General features: G+C 36.5%; 1 protein-coding gene across 3 annotated transcripts in view; it reads left to right on the forward strand.

Moving 5' to 3' along the window:
* Positions 1–27,732, forward strand: part of EcR (Ecdysone receptor) — a 481,482-nt gene that overhangs the window by 124,061 nt on the left and 329,689 nt on the right. For all 3 annotated transcript variants that reach the window (XM_075381840.1, XM_075381838.1, XM_075381839.1), the window contains one exon: positions 13,941–14,429. The gene's annotated coding sequence lies outside the window, so the exon portion shown is untranslated. The remainder of the gene's footprint in view (positions 1–13,940; positions 14,430–27,732) is intronic.

Raw genomic sequence — 27,732 nt, forward strand, 5'->3', positions numbered from 1 at the left:
TAATACCCGTTTTTTATCTCAAAGATATGGAGGGAAAGTACTGTTACCTAAACACTTTACCGACAGAATATTAATTTTACGTTGGTGTATCGATCCGCGTTATCTTTGGTATTTCGAAATAGGATTTCTTGACAAATAAAAAATCCAAAATAATTACTATGATATTCTTAATTTCATGCAGCGAACGATAAAGCACGGTAATAGAAGATGAATAATACGATCCCTAATTCAGCCAGCACAGTATTTAATCTGACCCCGTTGCTTTTCAGTTTAAACGTAAAAGAAGCGATACGGGAATCGAATAGAAGATAGAAACCTGCAGTAACTGTTTGTGGAGAGAAAAAAAACGAAACGTTAGGATCAGCTGATAACACGGTTAGGTTTTTTTTTTAGTAGTACCTAAAACGATTGTAGAAAAAGACTATACGTCACAGATGTATTGCCTGAAATACTCGTAATTTTGTTAAACAAATAGAGATATAAAGTCGGATATGAAAGTGAAAAATGAGGAATTAAATTTGGAGATAAGGAAAAGATAACAGGCCGGGAGGATATTGTTATTTTGGGATTAAAATTCCACTATACAGTGGAAGTAATGCGGACATCAAAATCGGATATTCACGCCGTAGGCGAAACAACTTTCGTGTAGAAAAGAGGTCCGCTGATATCAAATATATTTTTTTTTTTTTGCCCTACATCCCCGAACCGGACATTCAATTAAGTATACTCGACTCGGGGACGTGTCCTTTCCGGATCTTTTAATTGCCTGCCTCTAATCTCCAACGTAAGAACCAGGCCCGGCTATGCCGTTCCCAGCCCCCCCGCCGGAGACCGGGTCTCGGTCTTTCCTTTTGCCAGCCTCAAACCGACGGCGCAGGAGCCGAAGCCGCCAAAGCGTATCCGGGAACCCACACCGCCGGCCGGGTATCGGTCTTTTCATTCATTCGCACCTAACGGACCCCAGGAGTCCCCGCTCCATCACGGGAACCCACACACCAGGGCATGTGAGCCCTCAGGAACGGGGCTGTCCGCCCAGCCCTACTATAAACTACACCCCTCAGTATCCCAGTCGTCTTGCCTCATCTTTTTTTATTCTGATAACTGTTCTTGCAAATATTGCAAATTTATTGCAGTTTCCGGACACAGCCAAGAGCCACTCCGAGAGCTGCTCCGGTAGGGTATGCATCAGTCCTACATTTATACGTCGTTCCTCCCATCGTCTGCACTAAAAAATAGTATGTTCGGCGTCGTCAACCGCATCGCAGTAACAACAGATCGGTGACTCTCTCCTGCCAAACCTTTGCAGGTATTGTTCAAACGCACCATGTCCCGACATGAGTTGCGTTGTGTGGTAATCTAATTCAACATGAGAGCGATCTAGCCAAGCATCCAGGTCCGGGATAATTCTTCTTGTCCATGCGGCCACTGCTGAACCCGCCCATGCCACCTTCCATTGTTCTCGTATAATAGAACTGGCCTCATCTTTGGCTACACCGGACGCCCTTAGTTTTCGTCCTTTAATCTGCAATTCTATCGGGGGCACCGAAGAAAGCACGCACAGTGCATCATACGATAACGTTCGGTACCCTGAAACTACCAGCAGCGACTTCCTATGACTGCTAGTCAGTTTTCTTCTGTTGCGCTGGACATTAACCGCATCAGCCCATACCGGGGCGGCGTACAACAGAGACGATGTTATCACGGAGGTGATAACTCGCCTCTTCGACGCACGTGGAATTCCTTGCCCCGCAAAGAGACCTCGCATGGCACGGATTCCACTCTGTCGCAGATCATGGCCACATGGCTGGAGTATTTGAGGTGTTTATCCAGTAACACTCCTAGATATTTCCACCTCGACAATTGCCTCTCCTCTCAGGCGCAGATTTAATCTACTGAGTATCCTCCTACCAGTGAAGAGGATACCCTTGCATTTGGACGGAGAGACCTGCAAACTGTTGTTGACGAGCCATTCATTAACTATTTCTAAAGTAATATTCCCCTTGTCCTCCACTTCATCTAAGGTACTGGCCTACACTAGTAGCGAGATATCGTCCGCGTATCGTACGACATTCACTCCTGGCGGGAATTGAAATCGGAAAATTTCATCATAGAAGAATTTCCAAAGTAGGGGTCCGAGTACATACCCCTGCGGGACTCCACCGAAGATCTGATGACATACCACACCACCCACCGTATTGATTTCAGTTAGTCTCTCGGATAGATAGTTGGCTACTTGCGTCACTATGTACTCGCTTATATTTTTTCTTTGAAGTGCCCTCAATATAGCTGGCCAAGGTACCGAACCGAAAGCGTTCCTTATATCCAGGAGTATCATTAGCGGGATTCGCCTGGTTCTTCAAGTCCCAGCCCAATTTTTATTTTTTACTCTTTTAACCGCAGTCGCCACCTCATCCTGGGTGAACCTGCCGCGTTCACCAGGTATTAGCTCCGTGACGACCGTATCAACCCGCGGGAAAAGCGTTTCCATGTGTCATGTAGCTTCTATCTTATTAAGAACGGGCAACCGTCTTCGCAGTCTCCTCATGACTACCTGGTACGCCCGTCCCCAGGGGTAAGCATCTAGTTCACTGCATAGCTCCCTCCACTTCTGCCTTTTTGCATGCTTAATCATGAAGTTTGCTGCTCGGTATTGTGTAATCGCCGTGTTCAGGTCTCGATCAGCTCTGTATGCTCTCGTTCGAAGTCTCTGCACGCGCCTCTTCATGGATTGCAGAACCCTGCGTTGATCCGCAATATCGGAAGACCACTAATAGACAGGGTGATGTCTGGTAGCTCTTTCGGGGAGCCTGGTCAGCTCAGTAATCATGATCTGTTGTAATATATCTGGCGTGATGATATCAAATATTAGCTGGATCCATCGTAACGGATTTTTTTATATAGTATTGGTTTTCTTGGCATTTCTCCCGCCACCACCCCATTCGGTCGCACTAAAGCATAAGACCGAATATCTGTGCCGCAAACGGCTACTTAGCCACGAAACAGTTTAGCGATCAGTACCCTAAATAGTTCTTAGAGCTTACCTAACAGCGTGAGCGGCCTAAACGCGGTGCCATGCATTACCGGCTTACGTGTTTCAACCGCTCACTTGTCATATATTTACTAAAATGGGTAGGCGCACCCCGTCAACTACTAAAAATATATATGACATCCGTAAATTAAAATTTACTTTGACAGCAATTAGCTGCCATATATTTCCGTAGGAGTCTTTCCTTAAGTAAAGTACTTATGTCGGTTGAACATAGTAACAGCATCAAGAAACTCCCACACGGTTCGACAATGCGGCTGTCGTCATATTGACTCTCTGCTTGTGAGTGGCCAATTTTTCCTTTGACCTCTAAGTTCCAGGGTGGTCCGGTCTCTGTATCCCCCTCCCCCCACCCAACAGAAGCAGGGCATTCAAACATCACGTTTTTATTTGACTGGACCTCCCCGCAGACGCGCAGCTCATCAGCTGGAAGGCGGAACCGAAACAGACATTGGTTCAAATTAACATGGTTGATGAGCACCTGGGCACCCGTTGCCCTTAAAAACGAACTCGAGGCATACCATCCCTCCAGATCCCGTATAAACTTGTACAGGGATCTTTCCTCAGTCGTGGTGCCCCATATCAGCTGCCATACTTCCATTGCGAAGCTCTGCAGCCTCGTAACGGATCTACGAATTAAAAATAAATTTATAAACTTATTTATTCCGTTCGAAGCTATTTAAACTAGTGAAAAAGAATAATAAATTTGAAACGCATTACAAGAGGGTGTTGAAATCGGGCGGGTCGATTAAATTCGTTACGAAGAACTCCCGAGAAGAATTTGCGGCGATCTTGTAGCGAGGCGAAGTTTGTCGACGGGTTGTGAATTAAGATATTCTGGTACGGTTAACGATGTGAAGATAAAAACCGCCGGGGAAAACGTAGATTGAAATATATAAAACGGTTAATAGAGGATGGAGGTTGTAATTGTTACGTCGAGGTTAAAGGTGCAGTAGAGAACCGCTTCGAACCTGAATGATAAAAAAATTCGAAGTGGTACTGACATATGTATTTTGTAATATTTTTTTCTAAACGTAATTTAGTTTTAATTATTTCTATTATTATTCTTACATTGTCATTGTGACATAATATTTACGCTATCGGTAGGGTAATTACAGGTCGCATCATTTCTTTTTTGTAAATTAAAATCCGTACAAAATAATGTTGAAACATGCCTTATCGTTAACATATTTCATACTTTTATGTGTAAAACGTTATCGATAATTTTGCATTATTGTATATAATTGTGTTTCCTTTAATCGAATAATATAAATATTAGTTTCTGTATGTATTTTATCGATGAATGTCAAGTATTCGAATTTATATGTAAAATATTATCTCCAACGAATTTGTAGATACCTGTTTGTAGAACGCTGTCTTGTACGTAACAGTTTTGATATTTTTTCATGTAGAGCTTATACCTGTGCGTATTTTTTTAGAAAACGTAATTGTCATCGTTTGCAAACGTACGTAACGGGTAAGAATACTTTGAATTTCTCTGAATCGTTGGATATATTTTACTTTTATACTAGCGTTTTTTATTTTGCACGCGATAAAAGAAAGAACTCCGTAAGAATCTTACAGCTACATTTAGCCGATCGCAATACGTTAGCCAAAAACGTCGAGTGTTTTGATAGGTAACAAAAATTTGGTTTCTATAAATAATATTTTAGGTATAATAATACAGAAAAGGTTCGACCGTGACGAATGTGATAACAATCGATGGAAATATTTGTAAAAGAAAAACCCAAAGAAAGAAAAAAAATTAATTAAAGAATCGTACCGAAATCGGAAAACGGTTATGAAAATAAAGGATGATTTAACTCGCGATCAGGAAGAAGTTGAAGGAATCGGCGTCGAAAGAACGACAATAAATCGTACAAGGAATTTTTTTGGAGACGAAGAGCGGGATATTCGAGGTATGATTTCAGAATTTAAAGATATTAAGACAGAATATCGAATAAAAGTGAACGAAAAGGAAAAGTATCGAAGAACAGAAGACGATAATCCGTCGCTCGTTTTCGTAAAAGAAGGAAGAATCGAACGAGTGAAACGATACCGTATTTACTGAAGATTTTAAAAGTTAAAATATTTACAAAACAGAATAGCAACATCTAAAGATGAGATCGATTCGAAGAACTTTAAAAACGGCCGCGAGGGGTGTCAGTGAAGATTAAGTGGGCAAACAAAGGTAGTGAAGAAGGGTCGATTGAAACGGTCTTAAAATTTTGCGCTATGTGCGATAACGAGCCGTTAGCGACCCGAAGAAAAATAATAAACGATCTTAAAGGATATGGCAGCTGTCGGGATCGTAACGGTTTGGCCAAGGGGATTGGTTACTAAGAATCTGCATCGCAAAAAAAAATGAAAGTAGTAGAAATGAACGTTAAATAAGTGAAATTTATTCGTAGTTTAAAAATTAATTATCTCGACGGTGCGATTGGCGGTGCCTGTAGACGGTCGATATAGCTTTAGTTTATGTACCGGACCTTTTTTTTATTTGAACACTGTTCATTATATCCTAAAATGCCGAGAATGAAGATTCGTATGTTTAAATCTGGGAATCGAGGACGTCCTCTCCTTAGGACTTCACTATTACGGTTATACTATTACTCGTATAATCGATGGACGATCAATCTTCTGCAGAACCGTCTGATTGGCAGATAACGTAGCGGATTTTTATAAAAATAAATTTTTTAAATCGTTAGTTTGAATCGTCCTGGGGTTCAGATATTAAATTGCGATCGATTCAAAGAGTTTAAAGCGTAGATTATTTGGATACGATGGATTTCATCCCCGAGTTTCATACCTCTCTATGCGTATATATCGACCGATTTCACTTAAAGTACGAAGGTTTTCGTTAACGTATAAGAGATTTAAAAATTAGCTTTTAGATGTACGTACTTTCAATGAATTTTTGCGCGTCCGAATCCGCCCTTTCTTGGTAATTTACCGGTCGTCCTTTTTTGGTACGGGTGAAGATATTGCGCTTGATAAAAAATTACCTTCTCCGGATTCTTTGTAATTTTTTATTTCGATCCCGAAAATATTAAATTTTAAATTTAATATTAAATTAAATATTTAATTTCGAAAAAAGAGCGATACCTTCATAAAAAAAAATCGAAAACCGAACGCTGTGATTTCAACGGGCCCTTTGAAGAACGCGACCGGGAAACCCCTTCGGTTCTCCCATTTCTCAGTAAGCCCGGAAAGGACGTACGTTACCTTGAAAACAGCAACACCGGTCTCGTGAGCGATCTATTTCTCTTGTCGGGTGTACGTGATTATCGCGCGTGTACTATAAATATCTTTGTAATTTTTTTCGTTTTGACCGATATACTTTGTTATTTTATAAACAGAGTGCGGGAATGGTTTCCGACCTTTTTTAAACGGGTTAAGGATATAATACACCTCCGGATTCCCAGAAGTTATATATCTTCTTCAAAATGATGTTATTAAGATGGAACTAGTTAACTTTTTATCCCTATAAGGTAAGAGATAAATTTAACCTTTTTTTTTTCTTTTTTTTTAATCTTTGTGAAGTAAGTTACTAGTTGAAGTAAAAACTATTTTAAAACTCAGGTTAAAGCAGGTAATAATCGGGAAGGTTTTATTATTCTTGTTTATTTTATTTGGTTTTTGCGAATACATTTTTTATATATTTTTTTCACTCGGTTGGAAAAAAATAAAGGACGGTTAAGGTATCCGGTTTTAAGACTTACGTGAATATCGTAAAAATTCAACAGATGTCTGTTAGTTTTTATCGTATTAATTTTTCAACTTGCTAACGTTACGTATACTCTTCTTTTCTGCTGATGTAAAGTACTTTTTTGTTTATTGCTGATCGATATCATAAATTTGCTGACAATATAATTTATTTGTAATGTAGAATATATATATATTTAATCCGAGTTTGCATATATTTCATTATTATTTTTGTTATAATATTAAGGGATGTTATATATTTTTTAATTACTACGATATCGTTATATTATTTAAGACGTAGTTCAATCTCATTTTTTTCTCATATGTACTCTAGTAATAAAAAAAAAATCATTTTAATTCATGTCTTATTTCTTGTTTCCCACGCTTTTCTATATTTAATATCTTTTTATACGTAGAAGTATTTACTTTCTGCGTCTGTGCATTTATCAGCATTCTTCCCCGTTGATGCTTTTACAACAGAGTGTGTGTGTGTACGAGTATATCGTTGTTATTTATAAATCGATTAAATTTGGAATTTATATTCGTTACCGGAATGACAGTTTTTTTTTAATAGAGAACTTAGTCTTTAGTTCTTCCTCCGTAACGTACTTGAATAACTCCGAAAAACAATCTAAAGAGTTTTAAATCGCGCTTGATAGCAGTTTTTTTCCCTTTGCTAACAAAGTTCTTTCGAACGAAACCGACTTAATCAAAGAAAAACTTAAAGAAGTCATAAATAATACTTCTCAATTCAGATGTGAAGTCCAAATTAAGACGTAAATTTTCGGAAGATTTTCTCCCTTTTTTTTAATTCGTAGTCGACATCAGAAAATTGAAATTTAAAGAAAATTCAATAATTTTTAACGTTTGATTTTAAGTATGTTATTTTAATTTTTGTTATCTTAACGAAATCATTTGTTGAATTCCTCGGCATTTCTACGGATTTTCTATTTTCTAACACTTACTATTTTTATGTTACTAGAAAGAAGAACTTTAAAGTACATGTTACATGTTCTTAAAAAAATAAAAAAAAAAAAAGATATACAGTGTCTAAAAACTATTTAAACAGTACATTTTATTAAAGAAAACAATTAGATTCATAATGTTTGTACTAATTTTTTTAAACTTATACGTATAGATGTTCAAACCGACCACTATTAACATCGATACAATTATGGCAGCAGATTAGTACAAAACGACATGCAGACTGTAATGTAGCTAAAGATACCGTATTCATTGCATTTTTAATTAGCCGTATCAGCTGCTGCAGTGTCCTTAAGTTTCTAGCGTACACATTGTCTTCTGACAACCCCAAAGGTAGCACTCCATGGTTCTTAAGTCAGAAATTGGAGACTGGAACTCCTCTTCTTGCTATCCGTCGCTCAGAAAGGTACAGACAGGAAATTTCATCAGGCCACGATGATAGCGGGACGTAGTCCCATCTTGTTGAAAATAGTACACTTCTTCGTAGTATGTAAGCAGGATTAATATTTTGTGGCATTTGTAAGAGATGCCGGTGAAATTTCCCTCAAAGAAGAATGACCGGCCCGACAATCCCTCTAGTACTAAACCACACCGTACTACAGAGTGTTCAAATAATGAGGCAACATTATGGGGAAAAGGATTAAGTTGTTGAATGTTATGTTAAGTTGTCGCAATAGTTGTTGAAAGTGGCTTCCATTATGCAATTCACATGATGGAATAAGGCGTTTAATGTTCTTAATCGCATGTTGTAACGTTTGCTAAGGAATTTCTGCGACACATCGTTCGATTTCGCTCTGCAATTCGGGAACGGTGTTAGGATGAGTTTTGTAAACGGCATCCTTAAGGTATTCTCACAAGAAACAGTCAGGAGGGGACAAATCAGGAGACCGAGGGGACCACAACCCTTCGAAATCACTTGTCCATGAAAATATTGATCCAAAATTTTATGGTGTTATCGGCTGATTGAGCCGTAGCATTATCCTGCTGAGACCATGTGCAATCTAGCCTGTCTGCAGATATAGTGTTTTTAAATTGTTGCGCCATCTGTATGTAGCGCCCATTGTTCGCTGTTGGTGAAAGAATGTCAAGAAAATTCGCTTACATGACATGACGTTGCACATCAAACACCCAATTTTTATCCGTGCTGAGGAAACTCGTGCAGCTGATGTGGATTTTACCTACACCAAACGCGTGAATTCTGTGCAGTCACTTATTCATCTTGGTGGAACCGTACTTCGTTAGACCGAAACCGATCGTCGAGTTCTTCTTCCCCGTCTAGCGTTACAGAAGACTTGAATCGCTGACACAAAGCTACTCGTTTTCCAGTGTCTGCAGTTAACAACACGAATTTTGTACGGCTGCATCTTTAAACGCTTGCGCAATGCCGTGTGGGCACTATCGACGGAGAGACGAGACCGGCTAGATGGGCATCGCCCAGACTTCTTGGGACTAACAGAATAATGCAGCTTGCACGTCGATGAACTTTTCTGGTGTACACGCTTTCGGTTGATCACTTTTGGCTGCATCTGCCACATTCCCTATCACGAGGAACTTCTCGTATAGCCCCTTGATGGATGACTTGTGTGGTGCATCCGCTCCACCACTGCTGCGTTGTCTAACCCGTTTTTCCTCAGTTTAACCTGCAACAAAAGAAGGAAATATTCTTCCATAAGGTCGCGTCACGTTTTGAGCGCTGTAATCGGCCTGGTAAATTAACGGGTTTCTATTTCGCAAATCGCGTGTAGATTTGCGATACTCTAGTAAACACTGTCAAGCCTATCGATTGTTTCATTAATCTTAAAAGTGGCTTCCTTCAATCAAACAATTAGATCTTTAATTTTATAGCTGTAACCTTTCAGAAGATGTGTATATTTATTTGCGACCCTGTGTATACATAAATATATATCTCTGTACCTGTAAACTTGTCCTGACTGATTCGCCCGGCAAAAAATGCTGAAAATAAATCGATGAAAATTTGTATGTTCTTCATACGGCATAAGTGCACAATAAGAAAGGTTTTTTGAAATTCCTATTTTAAAGAATTACATTTTTTTTATCTCTTGGGAAAGATTTTTGGTGTGTGTAGTATTCATTTAAATATAAAAAACCGATTTCTCGAAATTCGATCTTGAAAGGGTGAAAAAAGGTAGAAATAAATTCCAACAATGATTGCAAATTTTCCCTGTTTCTGACAATACTAAACGAGATTTTCACTAGATTGGAACTTGTAAATACTTTCAAATAAATATCTAAAAACCATTTTCGGGTTTTTATGAATTACGATTTTTTAAGGGATGCGAGCGATATATGGCGCGGTGGCTCAACCAACACAGCCACTGTTACTTTTTGTGCGATGCGACTGGGCTGCACCTGTCTCCGGTTACTGACTAAACAATATAAATTAAACGTAATAATAAAGGTCGGCCTCGGTCTTGGGCCCGCTCTTTTTGAGCCTTGCCTTCGACGGGCTGTTGCGTCTTGAATTTGATGGAGACGTCGAACCGGTTGCCTATGCCGACGACCTGGCCCTCCTGGTCACCGGCTATACTGAAGCAGAGGTTGAGGATACGGTGAATGCCGCTGTGCAAAAAGCGAGTGATAGCTTCAACCGGATAGCCTCATATAGGAACACCGCTAAAAAACCGTACTGGAAGCGGGGTACTCTAATGGGTTGCTAATAGTAACTGCTTACTAATATAGTATAAAATAAAGATCTGACCGGCTGCGCGACCTGCTATGCCGAGCATACTGTCGGTAGGAGGGAAGGGCTGTTAAAGTAGAAAGGACAGCCTCTATGCTTAATTGCTGGACCGGCGAAGGGGAGTAAGGGAAAAACGTTATCTGTTTCAGTTCGATGTTTGTAAAAATTTTAGAAAACTATTATCCATTTTTTTGACTAATATTATTTGGAATCATTTAATTTACAAAACTTTTTCTTTTTCCTTTTTTAATTTCTGTATGATAGTGTTCACCTAATTTTTTTTATAGCGTTTCTTTTAGTTTCTATAATTTAACGTAAATAAAACATTACCGAAGATAACTTTTTTCGATCGTATCATTGTTATAGAAAAACAAACGGTTTTTTTTTTGTACGTAAAAACCTTTTTTGCTTTTTAATTACTTTTAAAATTTTAGTAAATTCATTGTCATTTCTTCGCAGAGTTTTCCTTTTTCTGTTTTAAATCATTATTCTTCCGTACTTATACTTATATAGTCGTTATAATTATACTCGGCTACGTTTAGTCGAACCCGAGGATATATTTTGTTTGATATGGTATTAATATATGCTAGTTTTGGTTAATTTTTTTATTTAAAGTGATACATTTTATTATGAAAGGTGTTTTCTAGAATAAAAGGCTCGATCGGTATAATCGATCAGCGACTGGGCTCCGATATCATTCGGTTTCTGGACACTGTAACCGGTAAAGTTGTAATAAATAAAATGAAACGTCAGTACAAAGAATATATGTTCTGTTATAAACGTCTAACGGATTGTTACCGGATAAAAACTTATTAAACAAATTTGGAGAACGTCAGTATTTAACTTTTTGTAAACTCTAAACAGTTAATCCTGCCGAATTAATTTATAATCCGAATGACATTTTCGGCCGGTTTTGTAAAGTACATTTTAAAAATTTCTGTTGTTCTTTAAAATAATGAGAAAAAAACGAACGAAAGTCTTCCGATTTTTTTAACGTTACATTAGATTTCAGATTTTGCTTTGCCGATTTTTGTTTATAGTTATTTTAACCGACACTTTTTTCTAACCTGCTAGTTGTTTTTTTTTCCGTTAGTACCGATTCAAATTACTCTTTTGAACGATGTAATTGTGACGGTTGAGGCTATTCGAAAGCTTATTTTTGTACATTTAAAGCGCATCGAATCGTTTTCACAGAGCGTTTGTTTAAACGATAAACCTATTTGTCTTCGGTTGCATTATAACGTTTGAATTACGCGGATGGAACCTGCGTCATAACGAGGGTAATTATGAAACAGAGTTCCATTATAATACAGGCGGTCAACCGATCAAAATCTTACTGTTTTCAACCGCTGACCGATCAGAAGCGAGTATTGTTTAAGATATCAGCTGATTTTAATCCGATCGAGTAGATAGCAAGCAGAGGTTAATTGAAAGTACACCGATAAGCGACTACGTTTGAACATTACATTGTTTATCCTTTTGTTAATTATGTTGGGAGTCCAGTGAAGAAACGTTTTTAACGCCGATCTTCGTTAAAGAAAAGGCAGATCTTACGATTAATAAACTATTGTCGCAAAAATGTATCGTTTAATGTACGTTTTGAAAAATTAAAAATAAATTCCGTAAACGATATAATCTATCGTCGATTGAAATCGATAATTCCAATATACTCTCGGCACAGTACGGTATGAAATTGCGAAGTTTATGACGTTCTCCAAGGGCTTGTGTCGTAACTTCGCGCTTGTGCTTCGATAACTATCATTATAGGCTCGTTGTGTAATGTTTTATTTAAATATCGTATAAAAAGTTATTCTGTAAAAAAAGCGTATCTATATTTTGTTTGATTTTTGTCTTGCGATAAAAAAAAAGTAATCCAGTCGTAGGTTTAGGTGACATTTCTTGAATAGTTGTTAAAAAAGCTTTGTTTTCCCGATTCCCCTTTTAAAATTATATTTTTAGTACAAAAAAATAAACTTAACTTTCGTCGTGAATTCGGTCGACGAGTGTAAATATTCGTATATACTTTTTTAAAGGTCATCAAATTTTTCAGCGACCTATTAGTTTTTTCTTGGATCTATATTTCTGTTTCTTTTTAATCGTTCCATTGATTTTTATCTGCGAGGAATTTATATTAAATTTATATTTTGTTGGTTTCGCTGGATCGGATCGTTTTATTAAATTTATTGTCACGTCGAATTTTTAGGCGACTGTTGATTTGATGATAAACGATGAACATCCGTCCAAAGAGTCGCTAACCTTACCGATCGAATTAAATACCCCGATCGATATGTACTTTCATTTGAGTATCCGAGGTGATTCCGTTTTTATTTTATTTAATTAGCCTCGAATCGGGTGTAAAATGTATTTCTACTTTTTTACACTCTACAACCGATACGGGTTGAATCTAGAAAAGATAGAACCTAGAAAATTGAAATTTTGCGCGATTATTGAAAACGTCTCGTAGATACCCAGAATCCAGTTATAAAAAAATAATTAATGAAAAATTATTATTATTATTCACGTAACGGACATTTTAAACCGAGAACAATAGTTTAAACACTACTCGGTTCTGTACCGCCGAATAGTAAATGACGTTGGTGTTCTGTTAAAAAGTTTTTTTAATGCTTGGCACAAAAAGGGTATTCGTATTTAAACTACGAAGAGTAAAAACTTGTCGTCTTGAAGAAAAGTACTGTTGTGCACGATGGAAAAGTTAACTATATATGTAGAGAGAGAGAGAGAGAGAGAGAGAGAGAATTTCTATTTTCTTACGTTAGCGGCCGGCCGAACTTAATCTAAACTTTTCACTGACAACCTCTAATAGTAGAATATTTCTTTTACAAAAATTGTGGCTTCGGGGATAATCGGAATAAAAAAGTTATACCGGAAGGGTATTTGGTTTTAACGTGCAGGAAGATTTCGAGGCAAGGTAATTTTTATTTAAAAAATTTGTTAGCCCAAAAGGTTACGAAAGCGTTAAATAATAATGAATTTTTCGACGAAATTGTTTCACCTTAGAATCCTTATCCGAATGAAATACGCAGAGTTCATTCATCACCATTCTACGATCCGTTATCGCCATTCTACGTTCTACGTTGCCAATTACGCTCGTTCGATCGACCGGAAAAATGTGTAAATTCGTGCCCGTACGCAAATCGAAAAAGTAATAAAAGCGCAACAGAATTTAAAAATCTATAAACTACAATCGTAATTTGTTTCTGACGACTGGAAGTACGATTTAAAAAATTATTATTCGTTAAAAAAAAGTATCCGTTCCTATTGATTTTATTAACGGTTTTCTTAAACTTAAAGGGGTCGTTTTAAAATCGGATTTTCGATAAGTAATTTTTAAAATTAATTTTAACAAAACGCTTAATTATTGATTGCGGCAATTGTAAGGCACTCGTATTTAGAAAATAAAATTACTTATTTTAATAATAATACATGTATGTTTGGTGTAATTGTATTTCTTTAATAACGTTTATAATTTTTTTTCTTTTCCAGATAATTCCGAGATAAATCTTGGTCGAAATAAAATTCCGAAGAAGAAAAAAGTGTAACTAACCGTATCGAAATTGTTAACGTGTATTTTTAAAAAATAAAAATAAATAAATATTACAGATGTTATGTTTTATTATTTTCTTTTTAAATTTTAATTTGAATTAATTTTTTTTGTTTTATTAATGCCTGTTTCAGTTAAAAATATATTTATAGAAAATAGCAACGGTTTGTAATATAGTTATTTACAAAGAAATAACAAATTTATACTTTGCATTCTGTTTCATACAACTTTTTTATATATATATATATATATATAGATAGTGTAATTTTTTATACGATACGTCTGTTAACGATTTGTGATATAGAGGTTCATATAGATATTAAAAGAGAAAACTTTCGTCGGTTCGTTTACCTTAATCTTTGGTTTTTAATTTATTAGTAATTGGACGGTCTGAATCTGGATTTATCTCTGCAAGATAATTTCATTGTAAGGTATGTCAATTTTTTTATTTATTATTATTGTTATGCTCCCTACAGTAACAGTTGTAATTTATTTAAGTGCATTTTACTGCGTCTTTACTGATACAGAAAAGTAAAAAAGATAGCCAAATGAAACAAATACGAATGAATGTCGCTACAATAACTTAAAATTTATTTTTCCGCGTAGTCACCATTTACAGCTACGCATTTCTGCAGACGGTAAACCAGTTTTCTCATTCTGTCGTCGAATAATATTGGCGGTATTTAGTCGATGCACGACCTCGATGCATTCTTCAGTTCATATCTGTTGAAATGAATGCTCTTAATATTCCATATTAATCGGGGCAAGAATTGAAAATCGTATTGCGCCAAATCTGTAAAGTACGAATAGCGGAATAAATTCAGATTTCAACTTCGCAAGAGCCTCTTTCTGTGAGTTTGCGCAGCCGAGTTTCCACGGCGAACAGACATTACGGTAGCTTAGCACAATAATGTGTCGTAAACTCACCGTGACGGTCTAGCGGTGAAGTCGTCATCGCAAATCACCCGATTTCGAAGTCGAGAGTTCTAAGGCTCAAAGGTACTTTTATACGAATTTGAATACTAGATCGTGGATACCGATGTTCTTTGGCGATCGGGTTTCAACTAACCGCAAACTTCAGGAACGATCGACCTGAGACCGTACAAGAATACACTACATTTACGTTCATATGTATCATCCTCGTTCATCCTCTGAAATAAAACCTTACGGCGGTTCCGGAGGCTAAACAAAAAAAAAAAAATGTATCCTACTCGTTCTTATGATATGCCTATTTGGAACGGGTTGTTATATGATGGGATGGTCATTTTGAATCGATTCGTCCACTCCTTTTGATGCTTCTCAACAACCGCAGAAACCGGTCGGCCGCTCTGAGGTTCATCCTCAATATTCGCTTTACTGGCTTTTGATGTCGGTATTTTATCGCCCGCTTACTCGCAGCACTTCATTCGACGGTTTCATCGCCCACCGTAGACGGCTTTTAAACGACGGTGAATGTCATTAGGATTCGTTTGTTCCGGTGGTAAAAATTCAGTCGTCGCGTGTAGTTTGAAGACGGGTTGACATAGCAGGCGTACTCGACTTCATAACGATGACGACTTATAGAAAGCGAGAAGGCGAAGGTCAAAGAGTTAGGTGTGTTAATATTAGTGAAATGAAACAAACCCACCTGGTTGGTTTAGCGGTGAACGCGTCTTCGCAGATCAGCTGATTTCGAAGTGGAGAGTTCTAAGGTCCAAATCCTAGTAAAGGCAGTTACTTTTATACGGATTTGAGTACTAAATCGTGGATACCGGTGTTCTTTGACGGTCGGGTTTCAATTAACCGCACATTTCAGGAATTGTCACTTTTTTTTTTTTTGCTCTACATCCCCGAGCCGGACATCCAATTAAGTATACTCGACTCGGGGACGTGTCCTTTCCGGATCTTTTAATTGCCTGCCTCTAATCTCCAACGTAAGGCCCGGCTATGCCGTTCCCAGCCCCCCGCCGGAGACCGGGTCTCGGTCTTTCCTTTTGCCAGCCTCAAACCGACGGCGCAGGAGCCGAAGCCGACAAAGTGTATCCGGGAACTCACACCGCCGGCCGGGTCTCGGTCTTTTCATTCATTCGCACCTAACTGATCCCAGGAGTCCCCGCTCCATCTCGGGAACCCACACACCAGGCCATGTGAGCCCTCAGGAACGGGGCTGTCCGCCCAGCCCTACTATAAACTACACCCCTCAGTATCACAGTCGTCTTGCCTCATCTTCTTTTATTCTGATAACTGTTCTTGCAAATATTGCAAAATTATTCCGGACATAGCCAAGAGCCACTCCTAGAGCTGCTCCGGTCGGGTATGCATCAGTCCTGCATTTATACGTTGTTCCTCCCATCGTCTGCACTCAAAAATAGTGTGTTCGGCATCGTCAACCGAATCGCAGTAACAACAGATTGGTGACTCTCTCCTGCCAAACCTATGCAGGTATTGTTCAAACGCACCATGTCCCGACATGAGTTGCGTTGTATGGTTATCTAATTCACAATGAGAGCGATCTAGCCAAGCATCCAGGTCCGGGATAATTTTTCTTGTCCTTGCGGCCACTGCTGAACCCGCCCATGCCACCTTCCATTGTTCTCGTATAAGAGAACTGGCCTCATCTTTGGCTACACCGGACGCCCTTAGTTTTAGTCGTTTAATCTGCAAAGGAATTGTCACCTGAGACTGTACAAGATTACACTTCATTTACACCCGTACATATCATCCTCTGAAGTAATACCTTACGAGATTCCGGAGGCTAAACGGAAAAAGAATGAAGTGAAATGAAACTACAAGATGACAACACCTGTCGCTTTGTACTACATTTTTTCTCCCGTTATGTTCCAGTGTACGTTACATTTAAGACGCCCCTCGTACATGTTTCACTCTGGAAGCGTAATAATCAATTAAATCGCATTAGTCGATTGCATCTGTGCGTTTAAATTAGTGAGTTAACCTTTGTTAAATGTAAAAAAATTCAATATAGTTTAAACATTTTAGAATAGCTGAAATAATTTTTATTTCGTGAAATAAAGTTTGAAACGAAGGAAAATATGAATGCGGTTGAACGTGAAAAAAGCTGTTTCACATTATCGATTATATAGTAATTAAAAAATAATATATAATTTGTTTTTTACCTGAACCGTCGTACCTAAACTGTTTAAGGAAAACTTTCTTTTTTTTAAGAAGCGATTGATATCTTAGGTGTTTTCAACATAAATTTATTTAATTTTAAAGTAAGAGTACAATAAAATAAAAAATAATTTCGCCATAATTTTTTATATCGTTTTCATCCTCATAAGTCCTTAGCTTTAAAATTAATTAAAAAAACTAGCACACTCACGAGAGGGATTTCAAAAAAGCACCAGAAACTTAAAAAATAGTTAATTTATAACGATTTAATTTTTATCGTAATGAAACTTAACTTCACAAAATTTTTACAAATATCTAATTACATTCATTTTGTTAAAATTAATAGGTAATAATAATTTTTATATATATTTACAAGAAATCTATTAAACTCGCATTTTCCTTGTTTCCGTTTTCCTAAACCGTGTTATGTTGTACCTCAGGACTCTCCGGAGTAAGTAAACATGTCAAAACAAAAATGTCATCGTCTTCTAATTATTTCTTTATTCGTTGCAATATTTAAACCGGTTTACACTTAATATATTTTAAACTGTTTTGCTGAAATTAATCGCGATCGAATGATGTAATGTAAAAAGTGTAATCCGATCTGAGGCGCGGAGGAGATCTTTTTTGAAATTCAGATGTATAATGCAACCGTTGTAACAAAAGATTTGTATAATTTTAACGGGTCCTCTGTTACCAAAACTTAGGTCGATTTATTTTCTTTCGCAATAATGTTTAAATGTAGTTTTGGTCCCAAACCCTACGAAATTTCGGTATATAATTTTTATTATAGCCGAGATCGATTATAAAATATACAGAATTAAATATGTCGTTTATAAATATCATTTCAAAATCCATAAATACTTTCATATAAATTCATTATTTTTTAATATCGTGTTTTGAGAATGTTACAAGTTCAGATAGAATTAAGTAAAACAACCTTGTCCGTCTGCTGAAGCAATTTACATAGCTAGCTTCGTTTAGTTTAGCGTCTTAATGATACTGCGCTCGTGGGATATGTTTTCAGTTACTCGTTTAGTGATATATAAAATATACAACGTTGCCAATTCTATGTTTAGCTTTGTATGTATATACGTATATATATTATATACATACACACACACAAACGTATGAATTTCTTTACGTAGGTCGGCACCGATATCGTATATTTTAACTTAACGTTGTGTAATAAACATTCACTTCTACCATAATATTATAAGGTTAAACTTTGATGTTAAAAATCGAATGACGCGACGCCGTCACGTCCGTACGGTGGCTGCGGCCGGTTAGTTAACTCTTACTGTATTCGTCGTAACCGGCTCGCTAGTCGGCCGGCCGACTCAAGGCCTTAGACAAGGTCGGCGCTTGATCGTCATAGTTTTCGATACGACCCTGCATCGTCGTAGATTCGTTTCCATACCGACTTTTATTTTAAGTATATTTTCTAACCTCTTGTTTTTTTTTATTTTATAAACGATTTTAACGGCTTGGTATTGCTGTCAATTCTTTTTAATATTTTAAAACGCGTAGGCGGATAGTGTTAGTTTACTAACCTTTACTGTATACTCTCTGCTTAGTCGTTTTAATTTTTAAATAACTTTTTTTACTTTTATGTTTTTACAAAGATTTAATAAAAGTTTGCGGATTTTAAAAATATTGTTTTAGTTATTCGGAAATTTATTTTTATTTGTTTCGTCTTAGTTTTAAAGTTTTATCTTATTTCATTTGTCATATTATCCTCAATTCAAGTACATCCAGGTGTACCGCCTAAGCCTAGCTTTTGCCGCGTAATTCAGTATCTTTCCTTTAGTTCCCGTAGTGAACTTATAAAAATTTATTCCGGTACGTTTTTAGACTTGGGCTGAGAGTTACGAAGTTTGCGCCTTTTCTGCTAAATCTGTAGGATCTAAGTGCAGCAATATTGAAACCGCAGAATTAATTTTAATTAAAATATGCTTATTTTTAAATAATAATGATCGAATAAACTATGCAGAGAATTTAATATAAAAATAAATTCAATACTCTCACAGTTGCAACCACAACGACCTTATTTGTAAAAAACAATATTTTTTTTTTTTTGGCTTCAGTCATTTGACTGGTTTGATGCAGCTCTCCAAGATTCCCTATCTAGTGCTAGTCGTTTCATTTCAGTATACCCTCTACATCCTACATCCCCAACAATTTGTTTTACATACTCCAAACGTGGTCTGCCTACACAATTTTTCCCTTCTACCTGCCCTTCCAATATTAAAGCGACTATTCCAGGATGCCTTAGTATGTGGCCTATAAGTCTGTCTCTTCTTTTAACTATATTTTTCCAAATGCTTCTTTCTTCATCTGTTTGCCGCAATACCTCTTCATTTGTCACTTTATCCACCCATCTGATTTTTAACATTCTCCTATAGCACCACATTTCTAAAGCTTCTAATCTTTTCTTCTCAGATACTCCGATTGTCCAAGTTTCACTTCCATATAAAGCGACACTCCAAACATACACTTTCAAAAATCTTTTCCTGAGATTTAAATTAATTTTTGATGTAAACAAATTATATTTCTTACTGAAGGCTCGTTTAGCTTGTGCTATTCGGCATTTTATATCGCTCCTGCTTCGTCCATCTTTAGTAATTTTACTTCCCAAATAACAAAATTCTTCTACCTCCATAATCTTTTCTCCTCCTATTTTCACATTCAGTGGTCCATCTTTGTTATTTCTACTACATTTCATTACTTTTGTTTTGTTCTTGTTTATTTTCATGCGATAGTTCTTGCGTAGGACTTCATCTATGCCGTTCATTGTTTCTTCTAAATCCTTTTTACTCTCGGCTAGAATTACTATATCATCAGCAAATCGTAGCATCTTTATCTTTTCACCTTGTACTGTTACTCCGAATCTAAATTGTTCTTTAACATCATTAACTGCTAGTTCCATGTAAAGATTAAAAAGCAACGGAGATAGGGAACATCCTTGTCGGACTCCCTTTCTTATTATGGCTTCTTTCTTATGTTCTTCAATTGTTATTGTTGCTGTTTGGTTCCTGTACATGTTAGCAATTGTTCTTCTATCTCTGTATTTGAACCCTAATTTTTTTTAAATGCTGAACATTTTATTCCAATCTACGTTATCGAAAGCCTTTTCTACGTCTATAAACGCCAAGTATGTCGGTTTGTTTTTCTTTAATCTTCCTTCTACTATTAATCTGAGGCCTAAAATTGCTTCCCTTGTCCCTATACTTTTCCTGAAACCAAATTGGTCTTCTCCTAACACTTCTTCCATTCTCCTCTCAATTCTTCTGTATAAAATTCTAGTTAAGATTTTTGATGCATGACTAGTTAAACTAATTGTTCTATATTCTTCACATTTATCTGCCCCTGCTTTCTTTGGTATCATAACTATAACACTTTTTTTGAAGTCTGACGGAAATTCCCCTTTTTCATAAATATTACACACCAGTTTGTATAATCTATCAATCGCTTCCTCACCTGCACTGCGCAGTAATTCTACAGGTATTCCGTCTATTCCAGGAGCCTTTCTGCCATTTAAATCTTTTAATGTTCTCTTAAATTCAGATCTCAGTATTGTTTCTCCCATTTCATCCTCCTCAACTTCCTCTTCTTCCTCTGTAACACCATTTTCTAATTCATTTCCTCCGTATAACTCTTCAATATATTCCACCCATCTATCGACTTTACCTTTCGTATTGTATATTGGTGTACCATCTTTGTTTAACACATTATTAGATTTTAATTTATGTACCCCAAATTTTTCCTTAACTTTCCTGTATGCTCCGTCTATTTTACCAATGTTCATTTCTCTTTCCACTTCTGAACACTTTTCTTTAATCCACTGTTCTTTCGCCAGTTTGCACTTCCTATTTATAGCATTTCTTAATTGCCGATAGTTCCTTTTACTTTCTTCATCATTAGCATTCTTATATTTTCTACGTTAATCCATCAGCTGCAATATATCGTCTGAAACCCAAGGTTTTCTACCAGTTCTCTTTATTCCGCCTAAGTTTGCTTCTGCTGATTTAAGAATTTCCTTTTTAACATTCTCCCATTCTTCTTCTACATTTTCTACCTTATCTTTTTTACTCAGACCTCTTGCGATGTCGTCCTCAAAAATCTTCTTTACCTCCTCTTCCTCAAGCTTCTCTAAATTCCACCGATTCATCTGACAACTTTTCTTCAGGTTTTTAAACCCCAATCTACATTTCATTATCACCAAATTATGGTCGCTATCAATGTCTGCTCCAGGGTAAGTTTTGCAGTCAACGAGTTGATTTCTAAATCTTTGCTTAACCATGATATAATCTATCTGATACCTTGCAGTATCGCCTGGCTTTTTCCAAGTGTATATTCTTCTATTATGATTTTTAAATCGGGTGTTGGCAATTACTAAATTATACTTCGTGCAAAACTCTATAAGTCGGTCCCCTCTTTCATTCCTTTTGCCCAGCCCGTATTCATCCACTATATTTCCTTCCTTGCCTTTTCCAATGCTTGCATTCCAATCTCCAACTATTATTAAATTTTCATCTCCTTTTACGTGTTTAATTGCTTCATCAATCTCTTCGTATACACACTCTACATCATCATCATCATGGGCGCTTGTAGGCATATAAACGTTAACAATCGTTGTCGGTTTAGGTTTTGATTTTATCCTTATTACAATGATTCTATCGCTATGCGTTTTGAAATACTCCACTCTCCTCCCTATCTTCTTGTTCATCACGAAACCTACTCCTGCCTGCCCGTTATTTGACGCTGAGTTAATTACTCTAAAATCACCTGACCAAAATCGCCTTCCTCTTCCCACCGAACCTCACTAATTCCTACTATATCCACATTCACCCTATCCATTTCCCTTAAAACAAAAATAAAAACAATATATAATATTCAAATTATAATTACTAAAGCGTTGTTACCGTGATCGGTTGAGAGTTGAGTTTTACACCGGTAATCGAATAAACGTTCAAATAAATTCCGATCTCGCTTTGAAGAACCGCTTTATTAACTCAAAGACAACTATCCTTTAAATAATTCTTAAGATCCTTCAGTAAAACTTAAAGCTACGAATTTCGAATTTTTTTTAATCCGATTTAATTTTATTTTCTACTTTAACTTACTTCAAAATACCCTTAATTATTAATACTAATTTATACGTCAAAAAACCAGCATAGATTATGAGGATATATCGCTAGAAATAAGTAAATTAATAAAATTTCACTACGAAGTAGAAGGAGGGAGGGAAAGCGTTTCTCAGCACAGATGAAATTTAGAAGATTTTTACGGTACTAGGAATTTGACCTTTGGCACACCATACGTGCAGCGTCGCAAACATTTTGAAGACGAGACAGATCTCAGAAGAGTAGGGCAAATCAAGATTTCGAGAAATAATCAACTAAATTAATTTACTATTGTTATTTATTATTAATAATTTTTATTACATTTAATAGAGGAAATAAAAACAGGGAAGAGCATTATCGGCTTGCATTTAGGGGGTTAATTGCGATTACTCGATTGTTTGTCAACAGATTTTTACAAACGAGGTGTCATTTTGTTCAAAATAAAATGTTTAATGAATGATATAATAAGCAAAAATTTTATCTATCAAATAATTACAAAGATGTTAAGGTTAAAAAGTTAAGATGGCCGCCATTTTGAAATTTTTGCTAGTGATGTTTTCAAAATTTTTTTTAGAATAAGACTGTATTCTTACTCAACATCCTGAAAAATAATTTTTCTGTTGAAAATCACAAAATTGCGTCCAGAAGGAAAACAAAGCAAAATAGGACTTATGTCGACATGAAATTTTTTGCTCGTTTTGGCGTCCTAAATCTGAAGTCGGGGAATACGTCCTGGAACATCCTATACATTTAGATGTTTCTTAATGCGCTACACAATATCTTGGACAAGAATTGATATCGCAGACGATCGGGAATTCTTTCATCCCGGATCTTGCAGCTGAAGTCAGGGAGGCCTGGTGCACCCGCAGCTAGCTAAAAAAATAATTCGAAATTTTGCATCAAAAGCTATATTATCGCTCGGTAAAAAAGCGTTTAATGCCGATTTCATTTTAAAAGACTCGGGTAAATTTCCGTCGATGTTAATTTTTGATTCCCTCCTAAATATTTGTAATAATTATTCTGTACTTCGATTCGTTTACGCCAAAACGGTCACTAGATCCCCGTTTACAACCTAGTGATCCTATCGTCAAAATTTCAGAAGAAATCGGCTTCCGAATCCTATCTACCGCTTCGATCGTTAATCATCTTTTTCGAACTCTGTAGACGAGCAAGCTCTTGTGATCGTTCCCGTTTAATGATGTACCTATTTACGATAATTTATTGAAATCTGCTTTTCGATCTAGAAGGCGGCGACCGGATTTATGCTGCTCATCAAATTAAGGATGTCATCCTTAATAAACTGCTTGGAATAAACTGCTTGAGATTCTTTTGAGCATTACGATAGTCGAATCTGGTTTTAAGCTGCGAATAGTTTTCCGATCGTAATATAAAATGATATACCCTGTAATTCGATATTCGGCTTGTAACCGATGTAAAAATCTGTTATATAATTACAGCTTTCGTAATACGTCCTTAATAGAAAATCCAGTTGTAGATATTCAACGATTGTTGAATATCTACAACCGGATTTTCTATTCAGAAGAATCAGATTTTTAAAGAATAATCAAACCGGTTAACTATTATCAAAAATCTCATTATCATTAGTATATTTTTTAGTTTTTGTTAATATTTTGTAATATTAGAAATGATTATACTAAAACTATAAACGCACCGGTCAATTCGATCGCATTATAGATTGTTTAGGAGAAGGTTTGGTTCGGTAGTTGTCAGTTAACTCTTTTATGTTTTCAACCCGATCTTTTCGCATTTCATTTTATCGATGAACGTGTTTCATTAGTACGGATATATAGATTTTTACCGATATTTAAAAAAAATTAAACAACCTTTTTTAACTGAACTAAACATTAAAAAATTATATTATTAGATTTTTTTTCCAAGTCGTCTACTTTTTAGTGCGTTTTTTGGAGTCGGTTTTATTTTAATTTTTATTATTATTGTTTTATGCGTAACGGAATAACAATAATGTTAGTAATTTTAAATGTTAATGGACGGATTCGAATAAGTTTGAAAAAACGATACAAAATTACAATTTTCAAGTTTACGGTTAACATTTTTTTTTCTTTAGACCTAAATTTAGAGCGCGACTGCGTGAGCCGATCGACTCGTTCGTTTCGACGCGTGACTCGTGTCTGTTACAGTAACGCGTGTTACAGTCGTAATTTCCGGGTTCCTTTTTCCATTTAATTTTCTAGTTTCGTTTATATATAATCTAATTAAAAAATTTATTGACTTCAGGGGAAAAAGTATAGAATAAAGTTTACTAAAACGCATTTAAACTTTGGATAATTTACGGCAAAAGTTTGTTGACCTTTGCCTTTCGAAAAAAAATCAATATCGAATGAATAAATTTATTCTATTTACTACATCGTTTTATTTATTTATTGTGTGGCGTATTTAATACTTAATCGCTACTCCTCCTACTTAAAAAAAGTAAATAACATATGCGCGTATGTTGGCGCCTTTCATTTTGTAAAGCGAATCCTCTAAATTTTAAATAAACGTAAGTAGACTAGTAAAGCAAACATAATTTTAGTGCTGCCTTTCAATTTCATCGACTTGCCGTCAAATATGATATCGAAAACAAAAATTGTACGAAGAAAGGACCTCGTTGAAAATATTTCTTCTCCGGACGACCTAGCTGTTTTGTTTGATGAAAAGTTGCAGTTTAGCAATCGGGCAAGTAGCGGCGGACGCTGTCTCAGTGATGCACAAACTTGGAGGATTGCTCGGAAAGACTACGGGTTGTCGGACCGTCAGATGTACATGGTGTACTGAGGTTTTTTCGAAAGCATAACCTCTTACGTGGCGTCCGTTTGGGCCCATAGGTTGGATATGAATAGAGCACTTGTTCAAAATTTAAGGAGTGCCCAGCGCAGAGCCTTAATTGTATGCGCTGGTGTTTTTAAAACAATCTCCTACAAGGCTACCACCGTACTGGGAAAAGCTCGATTTACCGGTGAAAGTTCGGGCAGCCATGTGGAGATTCCGAAGAGGCCAGGAGTCCGAGGTATTTGGCATGCGGTTTCTACCGGAACGGAACGGTGATCACAATGCACCGGATCTAAATTTCTTTCAGTCGCCCGTATTCCGCTGCGGCAGAGCCTCGCGATGGAAGCCTGGCAGCTGGAACGGGACACCACGAGTGTTCTTCCCTTAAAGATACTTGTATAAGTTTATACAAGATCGAGAGGAATAGTATGCCTCGAGCTCGTTTTTAAGGGCAACGGGTGCCCAGGTGCTCACCAACCACGTTAACTTGAATCAATATCTGTTTCGGTTCCGCCTGGTAGCTGATGAGCTGCGAGTCTACGAGGAGGTCCAGTCAAATGAACACCTGGTGTTTGAGACTGCCCTGCTCTTGGGGGGGTCAGAGACCGGGCCACCCTGGAACTTAGAGTTCAAGGGGAAAATTGGCCACTCGCAAGCGGCGGGTCAATGTGGCGAGAGCGGCATTGTCGGACCGTGTGGGAGTTCCTTGATGCGGTTGCTTTGTTCACCCGGAATCCGTAGTTTACTTAGGGAAAGACTCTTACCTCATTGCCGCGGGAAGCTAACCCTGAGTACGGCTGACCGTCAGTCGAGTTTTGTTATTGCGTGTTTTTCAGCTTATCAAAAAGAAAAAAAAAGAAAATGTAATTTTTGAAATTAAGAAATTTTGTACCGATGTCTTTATAACCTTCTGGTGATATTTTACATCGGTCCTGAACGTTTTAAGAATTAATTTTCTCCGATTAAAGTAGGTGTCAATCGTAAAAATCATTTTTTATATGAAAAGATGGTGTTAAACTCGATTTAGTTGCCTCGCTTAATATAACCTGATTCTGTAAGTTAATTTTTTTTTTGTTTTTTGCGCCCCTGCAGAAGAATTCGAATTGTCCTTTTTATCTATTACCTACCGAACATTTTTGCAGGTAGGTTTCTGTGTATGTAAAAATGTTACGATTTATATTAAATTTAAACGGATTACGCGGAAACAATTATTGATGTCTGTTGCCTTGGACGATTTAATTTAGCGAAGAATATTATTTTTAACCGATATCGTTTACGATAAATCGATTAGATAAAGAATAAAATACAGGAATTACCGGAAAAATGTAGAAATCTTACGCCTTGACACAGAGTGTATACTAAAAAGTAATATCTAGGGCGGGTAAGATTAGGCGGTACACCGTGGTAATCCGTCCTCGAGTCCTGTACGGTGCGGAATACGTAACGTTCCATCAGGGAGGAGACAATAAAAATTAGCGTTAGAAGGATACTAAGAAAACCACTCGAACCTTGGAAATTGGATGGCATTCGGAAAACGCGGAAGGTGAACACAAAAGCGACAAACTCACAAATGCCGTACGTAAACTAAGATTTTTGTGAACGTTTAACGAGAATGAGCTCAACCGAGTATCCGAGAGGATTTTTGACAAACGTAACGGACATAGAACTATCGCCAAACGGCTCAAACCAATCAAAAGATATTTCAAATCGGCGAGTTTAAAACGTACAGACATAAAGAACAAAAACATAATCGAAAAGAAATTTCAAGATTTTGGAAGAAAACAGAGAATCTAATAATAGGAAACGGTCAGAAGAGAGAGAAAGAAAGAAAGAAAGAAGGCCGATCAAAACCGACGGAGATTTGCAAGCATAGGAGACCGATCATATAGTGTAAAACGTGGTCGTATAACGACCGGTGAAGATAAAAGAGAGACCATCTCGACGAAAAGTTGTCGACTCTTTCGGGAAACATATAACTGGGAAAAAGATGGGATAAATATTAAATTCTTTATATTGCGTTAGCGTTTGTTAGAATTTTTTCAAGAGATCACACAGATCTTAAAATCGGAGATCAGTTTTGTCATTCGCTCGCTTGTAATCCGTTAACTAAGATACTTTTAAGAGAAAATATTTAAAGCGATTAAAATTGTGAAACGATTCCTTAAACGTGAGGATTCGCCTCGACGATAGTACAGGAAAACCGAGGTTATCGGTTAGTAATAAATATTTTGGAATTAAAAGATCGTTTCGCAAGAGAAAGAAAAGAAAATGCAAACTACGAATCTATTTCTGAATAGAAATTATTATTTTGAATCTCGGTAATCATCGCATACTGTAAAATCCTGTTTCAAATAGATAGCTGTTACGGTGTGAAGTGATTGTTTATATATAACGCAGTAATTTCATTAAAAAAACACCTAACTTTGATTCTCTTTATGTTGGTTGTTACACTTCCTATAACTTTCTTCTCACTATTGTTTATTTACCTTATTATTATTATTATTATTATTATTCCTTCAAACAAGTAAAGTTTACCGAATAAGAATATTATTTTTTATATAATATATATATATATATTATATAACAATTCATTATGTGATATTCGAATCGTTTCTTTGTTTTGTGTAAGTTTTGCTTTAATATATGCAATACATCTCATAAGTTCTTTTTGGTCCCCGAACAGATTTTATATTCGTGGATTTTCTATTTT

This window comes from Lycorma delicatula, chromosome 13 (genome assembly GCF_047948215.1).
Source record: "Lycorma delicatula isolate Av1 chromosome 13, ASM4794821v1, whole genome shotgun sequence".
Classification (NCBI taxonomy): domain Eukaryota; kingdom Metazoa; phylum Arthropoda; class Insecta; order Hemiptera; family Fulgoridae; genus Lycorma; species Lycorma delicatula.